This window comes from Hyperolius riggenbachi, chromosome 6, assembly GCF_040937935.1.
Source record: "Hyperolius riggenbachi isolate aHypRig1 chromosome 6, aHypRig1.pri, whole genome shotgun sequence".
NCBI classification, from domain to species: domain Eukaryota; kingdom Metazoa; phylum Chordata; class Amphibia; order Anura; family Hyperoliidae; genus Hyperolius; species Hyperolius riggenbachi.
The window spans coordinates 19996809-20023140 of record NC_090651.1 but is presented as its reverse complement, the minus strand read 5'-3'; the positions used below and the strand labels follow the sequence as shown (position 1 = coordinate 20023140).

The window sequence follows — 26332 nt, the reverse complement described above, 5'->3', positions numbered from 1 at the left end:
TATAAATACATAATAATATGGTAGAACTTTAGTCTAGGACTATAGTAGGATTAGATTGTGAGCACTATGACTACCGTATGTATTCTGTAAACTGCTGCAGAAGATTTCAATGCTATGTAAATGCATAATAATAATAATAATAACATGGTAGGACATATGAATATGGATTCGATTGTGCGCTTCTCTGAGGACAGTCAGTGACATGACTATGTATTCTGTAAACTGCTGCAGAAAATACTAGTGCTATATAAATATATAATAATACTAATAACAAGGTAGGATATTAGACTATGACTATGGTAGTATTAGCTTGCGAGCGCCTGTGATGATTAGCAACATGACTAAGTACTCTGTAAAGTGAGGCAGAAGAAGCCATCTGTTTATAAATACGGTTTATGAATACAAAATAAACTATTTACTTAACTAATACAACATGCACCTATCTTGGAAATCTCTTCCAGATGACTAGAGAACCACTTTACGCAGCATTCTTAAAAAGACATAAAAATACACACCTACATCAACACAAACATACATTTCATAAAAATACACGACTTGGGATGTGTGCAATCTGCAGAAACAAACAACTGTTTGGTACTGAAAATTAGTTAAAAAATGCTGCCAATCCTTTGCCTGACCCTGCAGCAAAAGTAAGTGAATGTAAACAGGGTGCGGAGACGAATCTCTAACTGGCAGCCAACAGCAACGCACGCATGATCTCACCCTCAGCACGAACACTCCGCAAATACAGACCTGCTCGCTGCGCTGCGAACACCCCCCCCCCCCCCCCGCTGAGGCCTGGGGAACAGATTACTGACCTGCCAGCCAGAACACGACGGATGGATGGATTGGGTGGTTGGATGGAAGGATTGGTGGACAGAGGGGGTCAGCCTGCTGAAAAGCAGAGGTAATCCTCAGCACTGAGCAGCTCTGTCTGCTGTCTCTGGATACTGAAGTCTATACTGCAGCTGCTCACACTGGGTTACAAGGGGAGCTTTGTCACCCAGCGTCCGCCCAGTGGGCAGAGCCCAGGCACACGTCTCCCAGGCTGCAGACAGGCGATGACCCCACTCAGCTCTGGGGACAAGCAGTGACTCACCAGTGCAGCAAACAGGCCAATACCCCAGGAAGGCTGCAGGTGGCGCCTCAAAGTCAGGGTGCAGCAGGCAGACAGGGCTGTGTTAGAAGTATAATGATAATAATGGGAGTTCCATCAGCTTGTGAGCCAAGTTCTGCTCTGTCTGCACAGCTGCTGCACCCTCCACCCAGCACAGAGGGGGAGGGGATCACATGAGTCATACAGCAAACCTGCTCTCACAGGGCCAGATGATTATCCAATGTAATGTGTAACAGTGCTAAATATGTACATGTGTGCGCACAGTTACCAAGGGAAATACAAGGAGACACTAATTCATCTAATAATAATAATCATAATAAAAAAAATGAAATACAAACACACACAAATACAGAGGGCTGCAGCACACAACTAAAAAACAAGACAAAAAAAAAAGTATAAAGGGATCTTGGTTACACTTACAGCATTAGTAAATCAAAAGTTTGCTTTCTTTAAAGGGAACCAGTACTGAGTAAAATTATTTAAAATAAACACATGAGGTAACTTCAAATGAGCATTACATAGTTACCTTGCCATCAGTTCCTCTCAGAAGCTCACCATTTTCTTCTAACAATAATCCCTTCCAGTTCTGACAATATTTTGTCAGAACTGAAATATATCAGTTGCTGTCAGTTATATATCAGTTTCTGTCAGTTACAGCTGAGAGGAGAACTGATGTGTCCATGTTTCCCTATGGCTCAAGTGGGTGATATTACAGTTTAACTGTGTGCTGACCAGGAAGCTGCTATGAGGTAATGGCCATTTTCAAATTGGAGGACGGAGAATTCCATTGATCACAGTGGACAAACAGGAAGCAGGAGAGGAGGAAGAGATTGAGGAGTAGACTACACAGGAGGTAAGTATGATGTGTGTATGGTTATTTTGACTATTCATTTTCAGTACAGGTTTTCTTTAAGCCTCCAGACTTCATTAAAGTCAATGGGATGCGGAATATATCACCTACTACTTGTAGGTGATAAAAAAAAATAAAAATAAATAAATCTGTAATTAACGACGAAATGATGCGCCTGAACATTTTTGAGAATTGATCTTTTATTGCGGAAAATACCGACTTTTGAGGAAATTTTTCCGCATGAATCCCGCACTTTTACCACACTTTTTCCGCATGCGGAAAAAACATGCGGAACATTTTGAGAATGCAAACTTGACGGTATTTTGGGTGCAAACTTCCCGCATGTACTTTACCGCATGCGGGAAGTCTTTCAGAATAGAGCCCAATGAATCACTGCTGAATATATGCAAATTAACCATCCAAAACAGCCTGTATGCATGTTGGATTATTGTGGCTCTGTACAAATTAACAAGCTGACACATCATTGCATTCCAGCGGTTCTGGAGGTGTGTTTAGCTCAGTGGTCCTCAAACTAAGGCCCGCGGGCCGAATGCGGCCCCCTGAGGCTTTTTTTTTTTACCGGCCCCACACACACCTATGTAGTATAGATGCAGTCAGCTACATCTTTAAATATTGGTGGTCTGCATATAGAATGAAGCCAAAAAGCAGTAATTTGCTGCTTTCCAATCACATTCAACATCAGGTGACACTGCTGTCCAATTGGACTGCAGGTTGTCACCTGGGTATGCTTCACTGTCTGGTGCACAAACAATTTTATGTATACTCCGGCCCCCCAGCAGTCTGAAGTATGTTGACCTGGCCCTCGACGCAAAACGTTTGGGGACCCCTGGTTTAGCTTCTAAGGGCAACAATGGTTAATTTGCATATATTCAGCAGTGATGCATTGTGGGAGACATCTCAAGCTCACTGCAACCTGAATTATCACAAATTCTTTCTGTTTTAAGAAAGCAAACTTATGTTTTTCTTAGCATTTTAGTAAGGGGGCTTTTAGGACCATTGTAGCCCCTCACACACCAATGAGTTCTGATTCACCATGAGCTTGCTGGTTAGTCTGTACTAGAGTTGGGCCGAACGGTTCGCCGGCGAACGTGGTTCGCGCGAACGTAGGTGGTTCGCGTGCGGGTACCGCACGCGAACCTTTTGCGGAAGAAGTTCGGTTCGCCCCATAATGCACTGAGGGTCAACTTTGACCCTCTACATCACAGTCAGCAGGCCCAGTGTAGCCAATTAGGCTACACTAGCCCCTGGAGCCCCACCCCCCCTTATATAAGGCAGGCAGCGGCGGCCATTACGGCCACTCGTGTGCCTGCATTAGTGAGAGTAGGGCGAGCTGCTGCAGTCTCTCATATAGGGAAAGATTAGTTAGGCTTAACTTCTTCCTGGCTGCATACCTGTTCTGTTCAGTGAGCCCTCAGCCCACTGCATACCTGTACTGTGATCCTGCCACTGCATACCTGTACTGTGATCCTGCCACTGCATACCTGTTCAGTGATCCTGCCACTGCATACCTATTCTGTTCAGTGAGTTCTCAGCCCACTGCATACCTGTACTGTGATCCTGCCACTCCATACCTGTTCAGTGATCCTGCCACTGCATACCTGTTCTGTTCAGTGAGCCCTCAGCCCACTGCATACCTGTACTGTGATCCTGCCACTGCATACCTGTTCAGTGATCCTGCCACTGCATACCTGTTCAGTGATCCTGCCACTGCATACCTGTTCTGTTCAGTGAGCCCTCAGCCCACTGCATACCTGTACTGTGATCCTGCCACTCCATACCTGTTCAGTGATCCTGCCACTGCATACCTGTTCTGTTCAGTGAGCCCTCAGCCCACTGCATACCTGTACTGTGATCCTGCCACTCCATACCTGTTCAGTGATCCTGCCACTGCATACCTGTTCAGTGATCCTGCCACTGCATACCTGTTCTGTGAACCCGCCACTGTATACCTGTTCTGTTCAGTGGACCCGCCACTGTATACCTGTTCTGTGAACCCGCCACTGTATACCTGTTCTGTTCAGTGGACCCGCCACTGTATACCTGTTCTGTTCAGTGGACCCGCCACTGTATACCTGTTCTGTTCAGTGGACCCGCCACTGTATACCTGTTCAGTGAACCCGCCACTGCATACCTGTTGTGTTCAGTGAACCTGCCACTGCATACCTGTTGTGTTCAGTGAACCTGCCACTGCATACCTGTTCTGTGAACCCGCCACTGTATACCTGTTCTGTTCAGTCGACCCGCCACTGTATACCTGTTCAGTGAACCCGCCACTGTATACCTGTTCTGTTCAGTGGACCCGCCACTGTATACCTGTTTAGTGAACACGCCACTGCATACCTATTGTGTTCAGTGATCCTGCCACTGCATACCTGTTCTGTGAACCCGCCACTGTATACCTGTTCTGTTCAGTGGACCCGCCACTGTATACCTGTTCTGTTCAGTGGACCCGCCACTGTATACCTGTTCTGTTCAGTGGACCCGCCACTGTATACCTGTTCTGTTCAGTGGACCCGCCACTGTATACCTGTTCTGTTCAGTGGACCCGCCACTGTATACCTGTTTAGTGAACACGCCACTGCATACCTATTGTGTTCAGTGATCCTGCCACTGCATACCTGTTCTGTGAACCCGCCACTGTATACCTGTTCTGTTCAGTGGACCCGCCACTGTATACCTGTTCTGTTCAGTGGACCCGCCACTGTATACCTGTTCTGTGAACCCGCCACTGTATACCTGTTCTGTTCAGTGGACCCGCCACTGTATACCTGTCCTGTTCAGTGGACCCGCCACTGTATACCTGTTCTGTTCAGTGGACCCGCCACTGTATACCTGTTCTGTTCAGTGGACCCGCCACTGTATACCTGTTCTGTTCAGTGGACCCGCCACTGCATACCTGTTCTGTGAACCCGCCACTGTATACCTGTTCTGTTCAGTGGACCCGCCACTGTATACCTGTTTAGTGAACACGCCACTTCATACCTATTGTGTTCAGTGATCCTGCCACTGCATACCTGTTCTGTGAACCCGCCACTGTATACCTGTTCTGTTCAGTGGACCCGCCACTGTATACCTGTTCTGTTCAGTGGACCCGCCACTGTATACCTGTTCTGTTCAGTGGACCCGCCACTGTATACCTGTTCTGTTCAGTGGACCCGCCACTGTATACCTGTTCTGTTCAGTGGACCCGCCACTGTATACCTGTTTAGTGAACACGCCACTGCATACCTATTGTGTTCAGTGATCCTGCCACTGCATACCTGTTCTGTGAACCCGCCACTGTATACCTGTTCTGTTCAGTGAACCCACCGCATCAGTGCGCATACCTGTGCAGTTAAGTGAACCCACCTACCTACGTGAGTGCACGCAGTGTGATATACCACTCCGTGCATACCCAATATGGACAAAACAGGTAGAGGAAGAGGAAGAGGTAGTGGCAGAGGCAGAGGAAGGCCACCCGGCAGGTCTGTGCGAGGTTGTGTAAATGTAATTTCGTGTGGACCTGGCCCACAGTACAGTGCTCGGAAGAAGGCACGTCCCATCACCTCCCAAGATTGTCAGGACGTGGTTGAGTATTTAGCGACACAGAACACCTCATCTTGCTCAGCCACCAGCGCTACTACTAGCACCACTTCCGCTGCATTTGACACTTCGCAAGAATTATTTAGTGTTGAAATCACTGATGCACAGCCATTGTTGTTACAGCCAGATGAATTTTCACCAGCTAATATGTCTGAGTTACGCGGCAACACTATGGATGTAACGTGTCAGGAGGATGAAGGACCTACTGATGGTGCAAGTTTGGATTTGTCTGAGGCAAGCGAAGCTGGGCAGGATGACTACGATGATGACGGTAATAGGGATCCTCTGTATGTTCCCAATAGAGGAGATGAAGAGGGGGACAGTTCAGAGGGGGAGTCAGAGAGTAGTAAGAGGAGAGAAGTTGCTGAAAGAAGCTGGGGCAGCTCTTCGTCAGAAACAGCTGGTGGCAGAGTCCGGCACCATGTATCGCCACCTATGTACAGCCAGCCAACTTGCCCTTCAGCATCAGCTGCTGAGGTCCCCATAGTGCCCACATCCCAGGGTGGCTCAGCGGTGTGGAAATTTTTTAATGTGTGTGCCTCAGATCGGACCAAAGCCATCTGTTCGCTCTGCCAACAAAAATTGAGCCGTGGAAAGGCCAACACTCACGTAGGGACAAGTGCCTTACGAAGGCACCTGGAGAAAAGGCACAAACAGCAATGGGATGGCCACCTGAGCAAAAGCAGCAGCAGCACACAAAAGAAAAGTCACCCTCCTTCTCCTCTTCCTCCTTCAGGTGCATCATCTGCTTCTGCCGCTTTCTCCTTTGCACCTTCACAGGCACCCTCCTCCACTCCGCCTCTGCCCTTGAGCGGTTCCTGCTCCTCTGCCCACAGCAGCAGTCAGGTGTCCGTGAAGGAAATGTTTGAGCGGAAGAAGCCACTTTTGGCCAGTCACCCCCTTGCCCGGCGTCTGACAGCTGGCGTGGCGGAACTGTTAGCTCGCCAGCTGTTACCATACCGGCTGGTGGACTCTGAGGCCTTCCGTAAATTTGTGGCCATCGGAACACCGCAGTGGAAGATGCCAGGCCGCACTTATTTTTCGAGAAAGGCCATACCCCAACTGCACCGTGAAGTTGAGAGGCAAGTGGTGTCATCTCTTGCGAAGAGCGTTGGGTCAAGGGTACACCTGACCACGGATGGCTGGTCTGCCAAGCACGGGCAGGGCCGCTACATTACCTACACAGCCCATTGGGTGAACCTGGTGGTGAACGATGGCAAGCAGAAAGCGGCGGACCAAATTGTGACACCTCCACGGCTTGCAGGCAGGCCTCCTGCCACCTCCTCTCCTCCTGCTACATGCTCTTCGCTGTCCTCCTCCTCCTCCTTGGCTGAGTGGCAGTTCTCCTCTCCAGCTACACAGCCCCAGCTCCGCAGGGCCTATGCTGCATGCCAGGTACGACGGTGTCACGCCATCTTAGACATGGCTTGTCTCAAAGCGGAGAGTCACACTGGAGCAGCTCTCCTGGCTGCTCTTAAGAAACAGGTGGATGAGTGGCTGACCCCGCACCACCTGGAGATAGGCAACGTGGTGTGCGACAACGGCAGCAATCTGCTTGCCGCTTTGCATATGGGGAAGCTGACACACATACCCTGCATGGCACATGTCATGAATCTAGTGGTTCAAAGATTTGTGGCAAAGTACCCTGGCTTAGCGGATGTCCTGAAGCAGGCCAGGAAGTTCTGTGGGCATTTGAGGCGCTCTTACACAGCCATGGCACGATTTGCAGAAATTCAGCGTAAAAACAACATGCCGGTGAGACGCCTCATTTGCGATAGCCCCACTCGCTGGAACTCGACCCTGCTCATGTTCTCCCGCCTGCTAGAACAGAAGAAAGCCGTCACCCAGTACCTCTACAACTGGAGTAGAACGAAACAGTCTGGGAAGATGGGGATGTTCTGGCCCGACAACTGGACACTGATGAAAAATGCATGCAGGCTCATGCGGCCGTTTGAGGAGGTGACCAACCTGGTGAGCCGCAGTGAGGGCACCATCAGCGACTTAATTCCCTACGCGTACTTCTTGGAGCGTGCTGTGCGTAGAGTGGCGGATGAAGCTGCGAATGAGCGTGACCAGGAACCGTTACGGCAGGAACAGGCATGGGACCAATTTTCATCAGACCCAGCTGTTTCCTCAACACCTGCGGCAGCACAGAGGGGGGAGGAGGAGGAAGAAGAGAGGTCGTGTGCAGAAGACGAGTCAGACTCAGAGGATGATGAGCAAGGTGTTTCTTTGGGGGAGGAGGAGGAGGAGGAGGAGGGGACAGCGGCAGGAGAACAACCGCAGCAGGCGTCGCAGGGGGCTTGTGCTGCTCAACCTTCCCGTGGTATTGTTCGCGGCTGGGGGGAGGAGGTTGACTTACCTGACGTCACTGAGGAAGAGCAAGAGGAGATGGAGGGTACTGGATCCGACTTTGTGCAGATGTCGTCTTTTATGCTGTCCTGCCTGTTGAGGGACCCCCGTATAAAAAACCTCAAGGGGAATGAGCTGTACTGGGTGGCCACACTACTAGACCCTCGGTACAGGCACAAAGTGGCGGACCTGTTACCAACTCACCGGAAGGTGGAAAGGATGCAGCATATGCAGAACCAGCTGTCAACTATGCTTTACAATGCCTTTAAGGGTGATGTGACGGCACAACGCCAGCAAGGTACCACTGCCACTAATCCTCCTCCCGTGTCCACGCAGTCAAAGACAGGACGCTCCAGCGATCTCATGGTGATGTCGGACATGCGGACGTTCTTTAGTCCAACGCCTCGCCGTAGCCCTTCCGGATCCACCCTCCACCAACGCCTCGACCGGCAGGTAGCCGACTACCTGGCCTTAAGTGTGGATGTAGACACTGCTGTGAACAGCGATGAGGAACCCTTGAACTACTGGGTGCGCAGGCTTGACCTGTGGCCAGAGCTGTCCCAATTTGCCATCCAACTTCTCTCCTGCCCTGCCGCAAGCGTCCTCTCAGAAAGGACCTTCAGCGCAGCTGGAGGCATTGTCACAGAGAAGAGAAGTCGCCTAAGTCACAAAAGTGTTAAGTACCTCACCTTTATCAAAATGAATGAGGCATGGATCCCGGAGGGCTGCTGCCCGCCCCAAGACTAAGTCAGTCCCCGCACACACAGCATCTCTGCCTGCACGCCGTGTGACTGGCTGCCTGGCCTGCCCCAAAAAGACTAAGTCGCTCCCAGTCCCTCCACACAGCATGTCTGCCTGCAGGCCGCTTCACTACCTTCTCCGCCACCACCAACAGGGTCCGGGACTCCAGGCGGATTGCTGAATTTTTTAGGCCGCTGCTAGCAGCGGCCGCTGTAATAATTTTTATGGTGCGTGTACATGACTGCCTAATTTTTCTGGCTGCACTGAGGGCAGCTGCAACAACAAAAGAAAAGGCATGTACATGCGCCCATTCCCCTTCGTGATCATTACCTTGCCGTGGTGAAGGGGCTTGCGTATCACAATGAAGCAATGACCGGCGCCTAGATGAGTGTCTCGGGGGGCACACAAAAGATAATAAGGTCGTTGCTTCATTGTGGTCAGACCAAATTTGATCAGCTGGACAGTCACTGTTCTGTCATTCAGCTACATCAGCCAGGCTGACCATATGGGCTGTAAAGCCACAAAAACCTGCACTCTCGCCATGGTGCGCACCAGTCCAGCACGGCCGTCACTAGTACAAACAGCTGTTTGCGGTGCGTTACACGGTGAGTTTGGTGTGTCAGTGTGAAGCAGTACCTTAATTACACTACCTGATTGATGTATACACATGCAAGATGTTTTAAAGCACTTTAGGCCTGTCATTTAGCATTCAATGTGATTTCTGCCCTTAAAACGCTGCTATGCGTCAAATCCAGATTTTTCCCGGGGACTTTTGGCGTGTATCCCACTCCGCCATGTCCCCCTCCAGGTGTTAGACCCCTTGAAACATCTTTTCCATCACTTTTGTGGCCAGCATAATTATTTTTTTTTTTCAAAGTTCGCATCCCCATTGAAGTCTATTGCGGTTCGCGAACTTTAACGCGAACCGAACGTTCCGCGAAAGTTCGCGAACCCGGTTCGCGAACCTAAAATCGGAGGTTCGGCCCAACTCTAGTCTGTACCGCATTAGTAAATGCGCTTAAAGGATACCCGAGGTGACATGTGACATGATGAGAAAGACATGGGTATGTACAGTGCCTAGCACACAAATAACTATGCTGTGTTCCTTTTTTCCTTTCTCCGTCTGAAATGGTTAAATATCAGGTATGTAAGTGGCTGACTCAGTCCTGACTCAGACAGGAAGTGACTACAGTGTGACCCTCACTGATAAGAAATTCCAACTATTAAACACTTTTCTAGCAGAAAATGGCTTCTGGGAGCAGGAAAGAGATAAAAAAAATGTCAGTAGTTCATAGATTTTAGCTCTGGCATACTTCAATGAATGTGTCATCGAGCAAAAACAATAAAACAGTTAAAACTTAAAAAGTAGATTTAAACAAACTAAAACTGGAATATCTTAAAAAGTCATTTTTAGGAGAAGGAAGATAGATACAATTATTTATTTCATTAGTTTATCTTCACCTCAGGTGTCCTTTAACCTCCCTAGCGTTCTGGACGAGCTAGGCTCGTCCAGAGATGCCGGAGGTTATCGCTCAGGCCCCGCTGGGCCGATTTGAATATTTTTTTTTTTTTAAAACACGCAGCAAGCACTTTGCTTGCTGCGTGTTGTGTCCGATCGCCGCCGCCCGCCGCGATGCAGGGCCCCCCCAGGCGAGACCCCGTGCGCTGCCTGGCCAATCAGTGCCAGGCAGCGCTGAGGGGTGGATCGGGTCTCCCTGTGACGTCACCAACGGCGATGACGTCACGACGTGCGTAGTCATGGCGACGGGGGAAGCCCTCCTGGAAATCCCGTTCAGAACGGGATTTCCGGATGGGTGATTGCGCCGGCGGGGATCAGAGGGGTGGGAGGGACGCCGCAGGGAGGGTGGAATCATGTAGCTAGCGCTAGGCTAGCTACATGTTATATTTTAAAAAAAATTTGCAAAAAACGTTCCCGAACGCCAGGCAGGTTAAAGAACACCTGTAATGAAAAAAGTGTCCCGGCCTATGGGGTACTTAAAGAAGAACTAAAGATCATTTTAAAACAAACAGTTTCACTTACCTGGGGCTTCCCCAGGCCCCCAGCTGCGGTCCTTTTCCGCGTCGGCCCTCCATGATCCTCCGTTCTCCCACCGCCAGCTGCTTTCGGTTTCGCCGTCGGGACACTAAGCCTGCACGGCTCTGGCCATGCGTATCCTTCTTCGCGCTCCAGTCCACAATAGCGCTATTGCAGACGGGAATGCATAGAAAGGATACGCTTCGCAGGGTTGTGCAGGCCTCGACTTACAAGTCAAGGAACGAAATGGAGCGGCGGCGGGAGAACGGAGAATTGTGGAGGACCGGCGTGGGACAGGACGGCTGCTGGGGGCTTGTAGAAGCCCCAGGTAAGTGAAACTGTTGATTTTAAAATGATCTTTAGTTCCGCTTTAAAGGACACATCCAGGCTGTAAAGAAAAATAGATCTGTTGCAGAAGCTGACCGGCTTGGAGCAGAGCCGAGGTGAGGGACAGATAGGCTGTCAGAGGCTGGAGGAAGCCCCAGTTAAGTAGATTTTTTTTTTTTTTTTTACTTTGGACCTGTCCTTTAAGGCCTTGCTCACACAGCGTTCCGTTCGCATGTCCGTCCGCGTAGGGCGGTTTTTGACGCATATTTTTTTCCCTCCCGATTCCAAGCGCTTGGGTGGGGGTATGTTTTTTGTGCTTAGCGGTTTTCTAAGCTGTTTTTCCGAGCGGTTTTGTAATTCACTCCCTGACGCAAGTCAGGAAGTAAACTCTTTGACCCAGAAAAGAATAAATACAATGTATTTATTCCTAAAAACGCAATCGTTACACAAAGCAGTTTTGTGAGCGTTTGTGTTTCTCCTATACTTTCCACTGAGGCGTACTCGCCTCAAAAATGGTCCACGCACTGTTTTACTGAACGGACAGTGCACGACCTGAGCTGATATGAACCTTCTCATAGACATTCATTGTCCACACGGTCGGGGGGGGGCAATTTTAAAAAAAATAAACCTGAAAGTGCCTGCATTGTGAACAAGCCCTAAAGGACCACTATCGCGAAAAAAGTAGGCAGTTAAAGAGAGTCTGTAACCTGAAAAACATCCCCTGGGGGGTACTCATCTCGGGTGGGGGAAGCCTCCGGATCCTAATGAGGCTTCCCACGCCGTCCTCCATCCGTCAGGGGTCTCGCTGCAGCCCTCCGAACAGCCGGCGACAGACCCGACTGTCAGTTCAATATTTACCTTTGCTGGCTCCAGCGGGGGCGCTGTGGCTGCTTTCGGCTCCAAACTACACGGAAATACCCGATCCCAGTCGGGTCCGCTCTACTGCGCAGGCGCTGGAAACTTGCGCCTGCGCAGTAGAGCAGACCCGACGGCGATCGGGTATTTCCGTGTAGTTCGGAGCCGACAGCCGTCAGAGCGCCTGCGCAGGAGCCGGGAAGGTAAATAATGACGTCATCTTTCACAGAGGGCTGCAGCGAGACCCCTGAGGGACGGAGGACGGCGTGGGAAGCCTCATTAGGATCCGGAGGCTTCCCCCACCCGAGGTGAGTACCCCCCAGGGGATCTTTTGACGTTACAGATCCTCTTTAAAGAGGAACTCCAGTAAAAATAATGTCATTAAAAAAGTGCTTCATTTTTACAATAATTATGTATACACGATTTAGTCAGTGTTTGCCCATTGTAAAATCTTTTAAATCCCTTATTTACATTCTGACATTTATCACATGGTGACATTTTTACTGCTGGTAGGTGATGTAGCTGCTGCATGCTTTTTTGGCAGTTGGAAGAAGCTGTAAACAGCTATTTCCCACAATGCAACAAGGTTCACAGACAGGAAACTGCCAGGAGTACCACGGTCCTCAGAGTTTCCTGTGGGAGGGGTTTCACCACAATCAGTCATACAGCGCCCTGTCTGTTTGTGAAAAGGAATAGATTTCTCATGTAAAAGGGGGTATCAGCTACGGATTGGGATAAAGTTCAATTCTTGGTCGGAGTTGCTCTTTAAAATCAGAACAGACAGGTGTTGGGCCAGTCCCTCTCCTCATGGGGTATTCTCAGGGTTTTCTTTGTTTTCAGCAGCATTTCCTGAACAGCAGTTTAACTGTTCAAATAGTAATATTTGATCCGGAAAAGAATAAATACCATGTATTTATTCTTAAAACGCGAACGCAATCGCTGCACAAAGCGATTTTGTGAGCGTTTGCATCTTCCTATCCAATCGCCTCAAAAATGGCCCAAGCTCTGCTGCTAAAAAAATAGAAATAAAAATGGCCTGGTCACTAGGGGGGTGTAAGCCTGCGGTCCTCAAGAGGTTAAACAGGTGAACCTAATAAAAGGCTTGTGAGTGTAGAAACAGTTGTTTATCTCATCAGCTAATTTTAACTAGGTTCACTGTAGAGTTCACTACGGGCTGGTGCACACCGAGCGGCTTTTTGGGCGTTTTCAGATCCGCTTGCGGCTGCGGATCTGCTTGGTAAATGTATCTCAATGGGGTGGTGCACACCAGAGCGGCAGGCGTTTTGCAGAAACGAAAAATGCCTGGGTGAGGCATTTTTTGGATTTCGGATGCGTTTCTGCCTCAATGTTAAGTATAGGAAAAATGCAAACCGCTCTGAAAAACGCCTGTTCAGAGCGGTTTTGCAGGCGTTTTTGTTACAGAAGCTGTTCAGTAACAGCTTTACTGTAACAATATATGAAATCTACTATACTGAAAACCGCAGCAGCAATCCGCAAAACGCTAGCAAAACGCCTCATAAAAATAAAAAAAAGCGTTTAAAAATCTGCTAGCATTTTGCGGATCTGCTTGCGGTTTTTGGTGTGCACCAGGCCTCAGTGAGCGTTTGGGAGATTGTGGTCATGTGTGGCATCCCCAGTGAGGATCCAAGCCAGATTTATGGAGTCTATTATGTTATCTTGGGAAACCTCTGGGTGGCCATACACTTCTAGATTTACAGCAGATTCGACCATCAGATTTCTGGCAGATGCCTGTCAAATCGAATCTGACAGGAATCTATCTGATGTGTGCTACACACTAGGAACAGATTTCCAAAAGATTTCAGAATGAAATGTATCTAAATGCATTATTGGACCATTAGATCCAATGCAACTCTATGGGCCATTGATCTGCTGCCAGCAGCAGATCAACCTAGATCTTCCATCCTGTCAGATAGATCAAATCGATCGAAATCGGCCACAAACCGATCGAATAGGGGATTTGATAAAATCGACCAGTGTATGGGCCTTAAAGGGGAACTGAAGTAAGAGGTATACGGAGGCTGCCATATTTATTTCCTTTTAATCAATACCAGTTGCCTGGCAGCCCTGCTGGTCTATTTCTCTGCAGTAGTGTCTGAATAACACCAGAAACAAGCATGCAGCTAGTCTTGTCAGATCTGACTTTAAAGTCTGAAACACCTGATCTGTTGCATGCTTGTTCAGGGGCTATGGCTAATAGTATTAGAGGCAGAGGATCAGCAGGGCTGCCAGGCAACTGGTATTGCTTAAAAGGAAATAAACATGGCAGCCTCCATATACCTCTCTCTTCAGTTCCCCTTTAAGTGAAGATCTAAACCTGCCCATACATTACTCGATTTGCAGCACTGATATCTTGCAGATTAGATCATAATAATCGAATCTAGCAGAGATCGTTGCAGCAGCGTGGCCAGCCAATAGTCGTTTTGATTGATTTACCACCAAAATTGATTGATCCGGCATGCAGGAAAGATCCCGGTTGTGTGTGTGGTGGTAGCAGCATTCGATTTCCCCTTGGACCCACGACCGGTGTTCCCCATGTGTAATGTGTACCCCCTGGACCCGTGGTGAGTGTTGCAGTGTAGTTTTAGCTCACCTGTCGCGCCTCCTCCTATGACCTGCATCTTCTCTTTATTGCCACCAGGGGCGCCTGTATCCCTGCTGCATGTGCTAACGTCACGCACATGTGGCAGGGTCACGGGGTAGAGGCGGGCCAAGGAGAAAGAGGCGGTGACCAGGAGGAGGAGTCAGCGGACAGGTGAGCCACAACTACACTGCAGCACTCACCATGGGTCCGGGAGTACACAATACATGGGGGAAACCCTGGGGGCCCTACAGGTGGAGGCAACCATGCTGAAATGTGGTGGAAATCTGTGTGCAGGTGTGTGGCAGCAACAGATCCCTCTCTGATCATATTCAATCAAAGAGGGATGTATCTATCAGATAATCTTATCTGCTGTTCCATCTACCAATGTATGGGCACCACAATACCGCTAGAATGTCCCTTCCAGTCAGGGGCGGAACTACAAAGCTCCCCAATGTTTACACCCTTTCCCTTACAAGGGTCATAAAGCAAATGTGGGCATCATAATCGTCACACCCATAACAAGTGTAGCCACAAAACACCTGATCTGCAGGATGGACCCCTTTATCAGAGGGAGTGAAGTAGTAATAGGGGCCCCCTTAGAGCTCTGGGCCCCTCTGCGGTCATAGGTGCCGCTCCCCTCTAGTTACGCCCAGGCATGGGCTCATGAGTCCAGAAGGACTCGAATTCGGTATTCAAATAAAGTCTAATGACTTCACCTGAGACCACAGACAACGGGGGGTTAACTTACCCAGAAGTCTTCAGTCCAGTCTGCGTTCCATTATGCGTCATAGGCGTAATGAAAACTGCGTTTCAAGCCTCACTACCTCTTTTAAAGGATACCTGAACTGACATGTAACATGATGAGATAGACATGTGAATGTACAGTGCCTAACACACAAATAACTATGCCGTGTTCCTTTTTTTCTTTCTCTGCCTGAAAGAGTTAAATATCAAGTATGTAAGTGGCTGACTCAGTCCTGACTCAGACAGGAAGTGACTACAGTGTGACCCTCTTATCAGTGAGGGTCACACTGTAGTCACTTCCTGTCTGAGTCAGGACTGACCCTCACTGATAAGAAATTCCAACTATAAGACACTTTCCTAGCAAAAAATGGCTTCTGAGAGCAGGAAAGAGATAAAAAGGGGAATTTATTATCAGTGAGGGTCACACTGTCATCACTTCCTGTCTGAGTCAGGACTGAGTCAGCCACTTGCATACCTGATATTTAACTCTTTCAGGCAGAGAAAGAAAAGCACAGCATAGTTATTTGTGTGCTAGGCACTGTACATACACATGTCCATCTCATCATGTCACTTCGAGTATCCTTTAAGCCGGAAGCGTGTTAATGAGTCCTGAAACGCGGCTTTCATTACGCCTATGACGCGTAATGGAATGCAGAAGGGACCAAAGACTTCTGGGTAAGTTAACCTGTGGTCTCAGGTGAAGTCATTAGACTTCATTTGAATACTGAATTGGAGTCCTTCTGGACTCGTGAGCCCATGCCTAGTTACGCCCCTGCTTCCAGTCTTATGACAGCACAGATCCCATCTATCAGGACACATGATCTGAACCTCGTAAAGTAGAACCTCTATATTTAGGAGGTAGTTTAGTCACCACAATGCCGAGGGGAATAGGCAGCACTGGTGACCACCAGTCAGATATCTATATTAAGCACCGGTACAACACCAGCGAGGAGTCAGAGCGTGTTACGCAATAGGCTGGCAGGATCCCAGCTGGCAGACGCATGAGCGGTGACAGAGTGACAGGCAGAGAGCGGTCACTGCGCTGTGCGTGTATCACATCATGGGGGGTCGCCAGGAAGGCCTAATACGGGACACTGCTCAGAGGGACAGGCCATCGGCTGACTCACACACAGGAGGTAATGTGACCTGAAAGCAGCCAGCCAGTGATGTCACAAGAGAACCTGTTATAAACAGGCTGCCAAACCCCCTCCGACGCTGCTTTAAAGTGAACCCGAGGTGAAAGTGATATGGAGGCTGCCATATTTATTTCCTTTTAAAGTGGACATGGGCTCTTGCACAGGACAGAAGAAAAACAGAGAAATGCATGTTTTTAGAGAGTTTAGCCTGTTTAATTCTACCTCATTCTATGTCTAATCACAAGTTGTAATTTGATCTCTCCCCTGTGTCACATGACTGCCACAGCAGAGATGGCAGATAAGCTCATTTGAAAGCACTGGATGTTTAAGAACAACTGAAGAAAGAGGTATATGGAGGCAGCCATATTTATTTCCTTATTTTCAACCAGTTGCCTGGCTGTCCTGCTGATCCTCTGCCTTTAATACTTTTAGCCATAGCCCCTGAACAAGCATGCAGCAGATCAGGTGTTTCTGACATTATTGTCAGATCTGACAAGATCAGCAGGACTGCCGGGCAACTGGTATTGTTTAAGGAAATAAATATGGCAGCCTCCATATTCTTCTCACTTTAGCAAGTAGAAACAGTGCAGATTTATTTTAGGATTTGTATAGGATTTGTATCAGTTGTAACAAAGAAATGTTTTTTGTTTAAAGACTCTGTAACAAAAAAAAAAAAGTTCCCCTGGTGGGTACTCTCCTCGGTAGGGTAAGCCTCAGGGTCCCAATGAGGCTTCCCCCTCCCCTGTAGCTGCAGGCAATCCAGCGCTGGCTCCCCCGAAGTGTCCCGGAATCCTTCCTCGACAAGCCTGACAAGCTACATTTATTTACCTTCCCTGGCTCCAGTGGGGGCGCTGTTGCAGCTCTCAGCACAGAGATAGGCGGAAATAGCAGATCTCTGTCAGGTCCGCTCTACTACGCAGGCGCAGGAGATGTAGTAGAGCAGCCAAACAGCAATCGGCTATTTCCGCCTATCTCCGAGCGGAGAGCCGATACTGCGCCTGCGCTGGAGCCAGGAAGGTAAATATTTACATCCCTGCTGTTCCGGGAGCTTTTTCGCTCCATATAACTCTTACCTGGGGCTCACTTTAAATATCATTCCCCCTACAAGTCATACTTGTAGCAACTTGGAGGGATATGTAACAGGCCTAACTTAGGCCGGGTGCACACATAGCAGAAATGCTAGCGTAGCGGGAAATGCTGCGTTTTATGCAGCAATGTTAGTCTATGGGACGCAGAAGAAGCTGCGCTGCACTGCGTTTTTACAGCATACGCTGGTAGTGTTACATATTATGCAGGCTGGATGCCAAAACGCACATAATGAAAGTCTATGGTAACGCATATAGGCATTGTGTTTTGCATGCATTTTTTTTATGCATTTTTGATTAAAAATTAAAGATCTCTGATGCGTTTCCGCTTCCGGTTGTCTTCCTAACAATTTGCATAAATTGAAATAAAAAAAACGCATACAAAACGCATGCATTTTACATTAAAGGAGAACTGTAGTGAGAGGTATATAGAGGCTGCCATATTGATTTCCTCTTTAACAATACCAGTTGCCTGGTTACCCTGCTGATCCTCTGCCTCTAATACTTTTTGCCCTAGACCCTGAACAAGCATGCAGCAGATCAGGTGTTTCTGACATTATTGTCAGATCTGACAAGATTAGCTGCATGCTTGTTTCTGGTTTGATTCTGCAGGCAGATAGCTCAGCAGGGCTGCCAGGTAACTGGTATTGCTTAAAAGGAAATCAATATGGCAGCCTCCATGTACCTCTCTTTACAGTTCTCCTTTAAAACACACGCAAACCGCATGAAAAACGCATCTGCGTAAAAAAATGCAAAAGCACCAAAAACGCAGTAGAAATCGCAAACGCACCATCCTAAAACGCTACTTTTTCATGCTATGTCATATGTTAACCCAGCCTAAGCGGTTACCCTCTCTCAAGCCACGATACAGAGCCGTTAATGGGGCAGTAGAGGCGGTCGCAGTGATATTTACAACAGATTTGCAAAATGAAATGAAAAGACGTTTGAAAAAGACCTTCCCGATGATCCCCTAAGCTATATATATCTATCTCATTTACCGCAATTCATTTTGAAGCTGGCTTCCCGCAAACAGGCTGATAAATAAGGCTGTGTGTGCCGGATAGAACGCGGGACTGTGAGCAGCTGAGGCCGCTGTACAATGAGCCTATTCATAATGAAGCCTTCAGGCAGTAATAGAGGCCTCCACGGCGGGCACACTCTGCAAATACTGCTGCCTAATCCCCTGCGCTGCGAGACAGTAATCACAGCGCTGACAACATCATCACTTCTCAGCATCACCCAGACAATGAGTAGGGGGAGGGGGTCAACACGCCAGATCAAAACAGCAAAGTCAGCCATACATCTAGTGATTCTGCTTCAATCGACTAAGCTATTGACTTTATTGGGCGATCAACTTCAATGTGGTTAATCGAAATTCGATAGACTAGTGGCCCACACACTACAGGTGATATCCTATGCGACTGACCTTTACTAATCAATCAAGTGGACAGTAGTTGAGATTGAATGATATGCTTATACATCTCAATTATTATTCAATCAGATGAAAATCGGGGCCTCCAAGAGCATGCCCGATTGACAATACAACCAATTTCGGGCCGAAATCGGTTGCATGTATCAATTGGACATGCTGCAAGATGTCACAGTTGATCGGGGGCCTCACGGTAATACCGTGACGAGCGGCGAACCCCCCTTCGCCGTTCCCCCAGTGTATAAATGTGTCCCGTGTGTGCATACAGGGCTGTGGAGTCCGAGTCGAGGAGTCGGAGCAAGAGTCGGTGGTTTCAATAAACTGAGGAGTCGGATGATTTTTGAACCGAATCACACCATACAATGTTTTTTTTTTAAATATCTGTTCAATTCAAGAATTGCAATAAATTTTTCTGACAGATTGTAACATTTCATAAATTTGACCAATGTACCACACACACACGTTTAATTTTCCCCCAATTATGATAAAAATGATTGGAAACTGAGAAAATTGCTTGGGTGTGTATATTAATAAATTGACAATCTAAAGGCGGCCATAAACTTATAGATTTGCAGCAGATTCGACCATCAGATAGATTCTTGTCAGATTCGATTTGGCAATCCTCTGACAAAAATCTATCTGATGTGTGCCACACACTAGGAACAGATTTCCAATAGATTTCACAATGAAATTATTGGAAATTGATCTAAAAGCATTATTGGACCATTAGATCCAATGCAACTCTATAGATTTTCAATCCTGTCAGATGGATCAAATAGCTCGAAATCATCCGCAAACAGATTGATAGAATCGATTTCCGATTGATCGATTCCATAGCATCAATCAGTCGATCGATCGATAGCTGAAATTGACCAGTGTATGGGCCCCTTAACCTCTTGACGACCAGCTAACGCCGATTGGCGTAAACTGGTTGTCTGCGGGTTTCCATGGAAACGGCCGTTCGAGCGGCTGTTCCATGTTAGGCTAGATTCACAGTGGGACGTTGCGTTTTGATGCCACGTTAAAGTCGCACCGCAAGCTTACAACGCAACGCGCCCAAAAAGTGGCAACGCAGCGTTACCGTCACATACAGCAGATACAGTAAAAAATACAGGCAATGAAAAGTATGCTTCCAAGTCATTACTGAGCATGTGCAAACAGTCCAACGCAGCTAATAACGTGTATAACGCACTGCATGCAGTACTTTTACTTAACGTGCAGCGTTAGACACCAACGCAACGTGTGCACTGTGAACAGGGCATTGATTTTTCATTGCAGTGAGTTATTCTGCGTTAAATGCTGTTTTAACGCGCGACTTTAACGTCCCACTGTGAACTTAGCCTCAGTTCACGGAGGGTGTCTCCGTGAACTGCTTGCGAGCCTCCGATCGCGGCTCGCAGGCGAAATGTAAACACGCGGGGAAGAAATCCCCGGTGTTTACACTGCACGGCGCTGTAGCAGCGCCGTAAAGGAGATCGGCGATCCCCGGCCTCTGATAGGCCGGGGATCGCCGCCATCCGATAGGCTGAAGCCTATCAGAGGCGGTACAGGACGTATCGCCGTCCTGTACCGCCCACAGAGCCAGGGAGAGGGAGGGAAGGAGAGGGAGGGGGGAATAGCGCTGCGGAGGGGGGCTTTGAGGAGCCCCCCCGCAAGGCACAGCAGAGCGGCGGCGATCAGACCCCCCCAGCAGGACATCCCCCTAGTGGGGAAAAAAAGGGGAGGAAGGGGGGGGGATGTCTGATCACCCTGCCTGCAATACGATCTGTGCTGGGGGCTGAAGAGCCCACCCAGCACAGATCAATGGGAAACCACTTGGTCGGCAAGTGGTTAACACAAACTATAAAATCTTTAGAAAAATTGAAGATTTGAAAAAAAATGTAACATTTCCATGCATTCCGGATACATAAAAATTGAAAAAAAAAAAAAAAAAAAACTGGAAATCCAATTTAATTTCAGCCAAATGAAAAAAAAAAAAGCTATCGATTTTTTCAGGAGATACGATCATATTTATCAAATTGCCGTAAAAATTTTATTGTATCGTGTGGCCACCTTTGGGAGTCGGAGTCGAGGAGTCGGAGCAATTATAGGTACCTGGAGTCGGAGTTTTCATAAACTGAGGAGTCGGATGATTTTTGTACCGTCTCCACAGCCCTGTGTGTATATATACTGTACATTACCTATCCTGTGTCACCCATCGCACGGTGCCCATCAGTGTCCGGAATCTGCCGCTCTAACATTAGTGGTATACACGCTGTGGCGCATGTGTGACATCACGCGGTGCGTGTGGTGTATGCCACTTATGGAAGAGTGGGTGGCTGCACTGCACAGGTGCCAGTGGGTTTGAGTCTGCGCAGAAGCATGGAGCCATTCCTACACGAAGAAAGCCCTGCACAGGCCACTCCACTGCAGGTGTGGGACGAACTTCACGCCTGCACAATGCAACCGCGCTCACGCAATCGACACTAATGTTGAAGAGGGTACCAGCACAGCTCAGGAGGGGAAAGCCTCTGGCCCTTTGTGCTAAAAAAAAAAAAAAAAACACCATGGTTGCCTTTGGGCCGAAGTTTTAATAGACTATGGAATTAAAGTGGATCCGAGATGAACTTTTACTCATTGCATAGTTGTGTTCCTTTCCTATTGTTTATAGGGCATTCCTCAAGCCAAATACTTTTTTTGTTTTTGTTTTAATACTCTAATTCCCTATAAACTAAACAAACCACGCCCACAGGTTTTCAGAGAGCCAAGGCACTTTCAGACAGTAGCAAGGGCTCATGGGAGCTCAGTCTGGGTAGGAGGAGGTGGAGGTATTACTAGCCAGAGATTTCAGAGGCGGAGGGAGGAGGGAGGAGGAGGGTGGATTAGGTGTTTTTGCTCAAGATGCAGACAAGCCTGCCTCTGTGTAATGTTTAGAAACAACATGGCTGCTGTCATTGTATCACAGGAATAAATGATCATATTCTATTAAAGCTGTTTGCAGCTAGATTTGCTGTGTAAACCATCTAAACTTTAGATAAGATATATAGACAAGTTACTTGTTATAGTTAGTTTTTCATCTCGGATCCGCTTTAAAGTGGACCTGAACTCAGACCTCCTCTCTACTCTAAGGCTTCTTGCACACAGGGACGTTACAGGCGCACGTTAGAGCAGCCTGTAACGCTCCCCCAACGCACAGCAATGTAACACAAGTGGGCTGTTCACACTGCCCAAGTTGCGTTACATTGTAACGCAGCAAAGTGCTGCATGCAGTACGTTCTCCGTGGCTAAGCCGCGTTAGACTGTTTGCACATGCTCAGTCATGTAGGGGAGGAGGGGAGAGCGGCCGGGCACATGGCTAATTAATATTCACTGCACTCAGTGACGTGCAGTGTTTACTTCCTGGGGCGGCCGCTCTGTGCGGCGATTGGCCGGGCGGGACCACGTGATGCCGCATGCGTCCAAGAGTACGCATCACGGACGCCAGAGTGAGCTGCACAACGCGGCTCACTCCGACGTCCACACCAGAGAGCACCAGGCGTTGCGTTAGGGGCACGTTATGTGCCCTATAACGTCCCCTAAACGCAACGTCCTGGTGTGTAACTAGCCTAAAAGATACACAACCGCATAATAGCCTTTAAAGTGGACCTGAACTCTTGCAGAGGATACAAGGAAAACATAGAGAAATGCACCGTGTGTATTCAGAGAGTTTAGCCTGTGTAATTCCCCCTCATTTGTGTCTAATCACAAATTGTAATCTGATCTCTCCCCTGTGTCACATGACTGCCTATGGTAGAGATGGCAGATAAGCCCATTTGAAAGCACAGGATGTAAACAATATGTCTGCTTCCATGAATCAGGAAGTAGAAACTGTGCAGATTTATTTTAAGATTTGTATCAGCTGTAACAAAGACATGTTGTTTGTTTAACCTCCCTGGCGTTCTATTGAGATCGCCAGGGCGGCTGCGGGAGGGTTTTTTTTAAATTAAAAAAAAACTTTCATGCAGCCAACTGAAAGTTGGCTGCATGAAAGCCAACTAGAGGGCGCTCCTGAAGCGTAATTCCGATCGCCTCCAGCGATCAGAATTAACAAGGAAGGCTGCAATGAGCAGCCTTCCTTGTTTGGCTTTCCTCGTCGCCATGGCGACGAGCGGAGTGACGTCAGCCGCCTCCGATCCAGCCCTTAGCGCTGGCCGGAACTATTTGTTCCGGCTGCGCAGGGCTCGGGCGGCTGGGGGGACCCTCTTTCGCCGCTGCTCGCAGCGGATTCGGCGGCGATCGGGTAGCACACGCGGCTGGCAAAGTGCCGGCTGCGTGTGCTGCTCTTTATTTCATCAAAATCGGCCCAGCAGGGCCTGAGCGGCACCCTCTGGCGGTAATGGATGAGCTGAGCTCGTCCATACCGCTAAGGTGGTTAAAGGTTATTATGCTGTTGTGTATCTTTTAGAGCAGAAAGGAGGTCTGAGTTCAGATCCACTTTAAGCAAAAAACATGTCTGATTCATGGAAGCTGACATATTGTTCACAGCCTGTGCTTTCAAATAGGCTTATCTGCCATGGCAGTCATGTGACACAGGGGAAGGATCAAATTACAACTTGTGATCAGTCACAGATGAGGGGGGGATTAGACAGGCTAAACTCTCTAAATACATACAGGGTGCATTTCTCTGTTATCCTTCTGTCATGTGCAAGAGTTCAGGTCCACTTTAAAGAGAACCCGAGGTGGGATTTAATTATGTTAGTGGGACACAGAGGCTGGTTGTGCACACTAACACCAGCCTCTGTTGCCCCATGGTGTGCCTCCATGTCCCCCCTGCGCGCTGCTATACCCCCCGCAGTGCTAGTGACACGCAGAGTGTCGCCAGTACAATGTTTACCTTTGCGCTGTCAGTCAGCGCCGCTCCCCCGCATCGGCGCTACCCGCCCGTGTCCCTTCCCTCCGCTGTTAGGAGGGAAGGGACGCGGGCGGGTAGCGCCAATACAGAGGAGGCGGGGGAGCGGCGCTGACAGACAGCGCATAGGTAAACATTGTGCTGGCGACACGCTGCGTGTCGCTAGCACTGCGGGGGGTATAGCGGCGAGCAGGGGGGACATGGAGGCACACCATGGGGCAACAGAGGCTGGTGTTAGTGTGCACAACCAGCCTCTGTGCCCCACTAACATAATTAAATCCCACCTCGGGTTCTCTTTAAGGCTGAGCAGGTGATTTTACCAGAGGTGCCCTGAGTAAGGCCTCTTTTCCATGGACAGTGAAATGCCTCTCAAACTCTCACTGCTGCCTGGTAACTGCTCACTGCTGCCTGGTAACTGCTCACTGCTGCCTGGTAACTGCTCACTGCTGCCCTGTAACTGCTTGCTGAGCACACAGTTCAACAGTCCCTGGAAAAGAGGCCTGACCTGGGCGCATTTGTCACATTCCTCATGGACAATCACTAGAGTCTGCCCACGTCTAAACGTAGACAAACGTGCATATTGTGTGGATAATCACATGGGAGAATTAATTTGCATTTCCTCTGGACCCAAGTATCAAAGACCCTCCATCAATCTGTTTTTTATGCCCCTGAAAAGTTAAAAGACCCGTACACACAGAGGAAGCTCAGTCGGGAACAATCAGTCTGCGAGGTTGTGGCAGAGAATATGGCGCATCTATAGCTGCCCCACAACGTTAATGTCTATAAGCCGTGGCGTAACACAGATGGGTCCATTGCGCTTGTTCTGACCCACATCACTTTATGCCACTCCCTTGTGCGCCACGCCATCGCCTCTCCCACTCTCTCCATTGAACAGTATACACTGCTTGGCTATATCTCAGCAGCATGTCTGTACAGTGCTCATTCTCCAAACTGTCACCCCCAACGATTGACCAGCGATTGTTAAAGGACAACTTTAGCAAGGTATGAGGAGGCTGCCATACTTCCTTTTAAGCAATACCAGTTGCCTGGCTGTCCTGCTGGTCCTCTGCCTCTAGTACTTTTAGCCATAGACCCTGAACAAGCATGTAACAGATCAGGTGTTTTTGGCATTAGATCTGAAAAGATTAGCTGCATGCTTGTTTGTGGTGTTATTCAGACACTACTGTAGGCAAATAGATCAAAACTGCCAGGTAACTGGTATTGTTTAAAAGGAAATAAAGATGGCAGCCTCCATATTCTTCTCACTACAGTTGTCCTTTAAGTGTGCCTCAGTATAAATGGACCTGTAGTAATGTATTTGGGTGTATGCTTTTTTTCTATGAAGGAAAAAAAAAAACAGAGTAAACTTTTAAGTCCTTTTTAAGGTGATCCACTTCACCCCAATAAGCTCTCTGTATTAGTAGAAAGGACCATAATATAGGAACAACTTGCGGTAGAAAAATATAAAAAAATCTTTATTGACACAAATACAAAGGGATTCATAAAACGTCTGTATAAGAATTTCCTTGTCTGTATAAACAATCATCCAAAACAGGGATATAACAATCAGTAGTAGTATAGGCTTAATGCATTCAGCAATAATATTTAGGCAACGAGCCTAAACAAACCAGCATACATCTTGGTTGGCTCCTGCCATGTTTTGCCAACAGGGTTAATAGAAAGTGCTTGATACAGTGGCCTGATGAAGGGCTTTGTGCGCCCGAAATGAGCGGGTCGTTGCCTAAATATTATTGCTGAATGCCTTAAGCCTATACTACTACTGATGGTTATATCCCTGTTCTGGATCATTGTTTATAGAGACAAGGAGCTTCTTACACAGACTTTTTATGAATCCCTTTGTATTTGTGTCAAAGATTTTTGATGTTTTTGTACCGCAAGACCTTGCAAGAATTCGTGTTTTCCTATATTATGGTCCTCTCAGTATAAATGACCTGCCAGAAGGAGTTTCTTTAGCGGTGCATGCGAAGACCGGCAAGAAAAGCGAGTTCTTCCAGGCCGGATCTAGTGACCTCCTTTGGCCTCCATTACCTTTGGATATGCCCGTTGAGTTGTGTCTATAATTATCTCCCAGACTAATTTGCAGGAATGGGGGAGGGGGGATGGGGGGGGTCGTGTTAAAAGCAAGTATCCGTCTAAATCAGCCTCATCAGCTGAACGACCGTTTGTACACACGCCCGATTTGAACGGTCGTTTGGAAAAATCAGACGTGTGTATGTACCTTAACCCATTCGGTACCAGCACCCTTAAGGACCAAAGGCTGCTGGTACATTAAAACGGCGCTTTCGACGAATCGCTGCAAACATCCGCCGGTCACGCCGTTCTGTCCCCGCCGCAGGCTCCTCTCTCTGGACGGTAGAGCGCTGTGCGCCGCTCAAGAGCAGATTTCATTGGTTCTTGACCCTGTCAATCAATGTAAGCCAATGGGATTGGCTTACAGTGATGACAGGACCAGGAGCCAATAAAAACGGCTTCTGCCCGGCTCACAGAGCTCTGCCGTCATAGAGACGGCAGAGAGAGGAGCCTGCGGCGGGGACAGAGCGGCGCTAAACGGCGGGTACGTGTGGTCAA

The 26332-nt window shown here is 48.3% G+C and overlaps 1 protein-coding gene across 15 annotated transcripts in view; it reads right to left on the bottom strand.

The window, feature by feature from the left end:
• Positions 1-26332, bottom strand: part of KLHL21 (kelch like family member 21) — a 128753-nt gene that overhangs the window by 44550 nt on the left and 57871 nt on the right. The window contains exon 1 of one of the 15 annotated variants that reach the window (XM_068238960.1): positions 1100-1121. The exons of 13 other annotated variants lie outside the window; for them this stretch is intronic. The gene's annotated coding sequence lies outside the window, so the exon portion shown is untranslated. Of the gene's footprint in view, positions 1-818; positions 1007-1099; positions 1122-26332 lie in introns of those variants that run through there. One more of the 15 variants, XM_068238952.1, reaches the window with a different exon arrangement.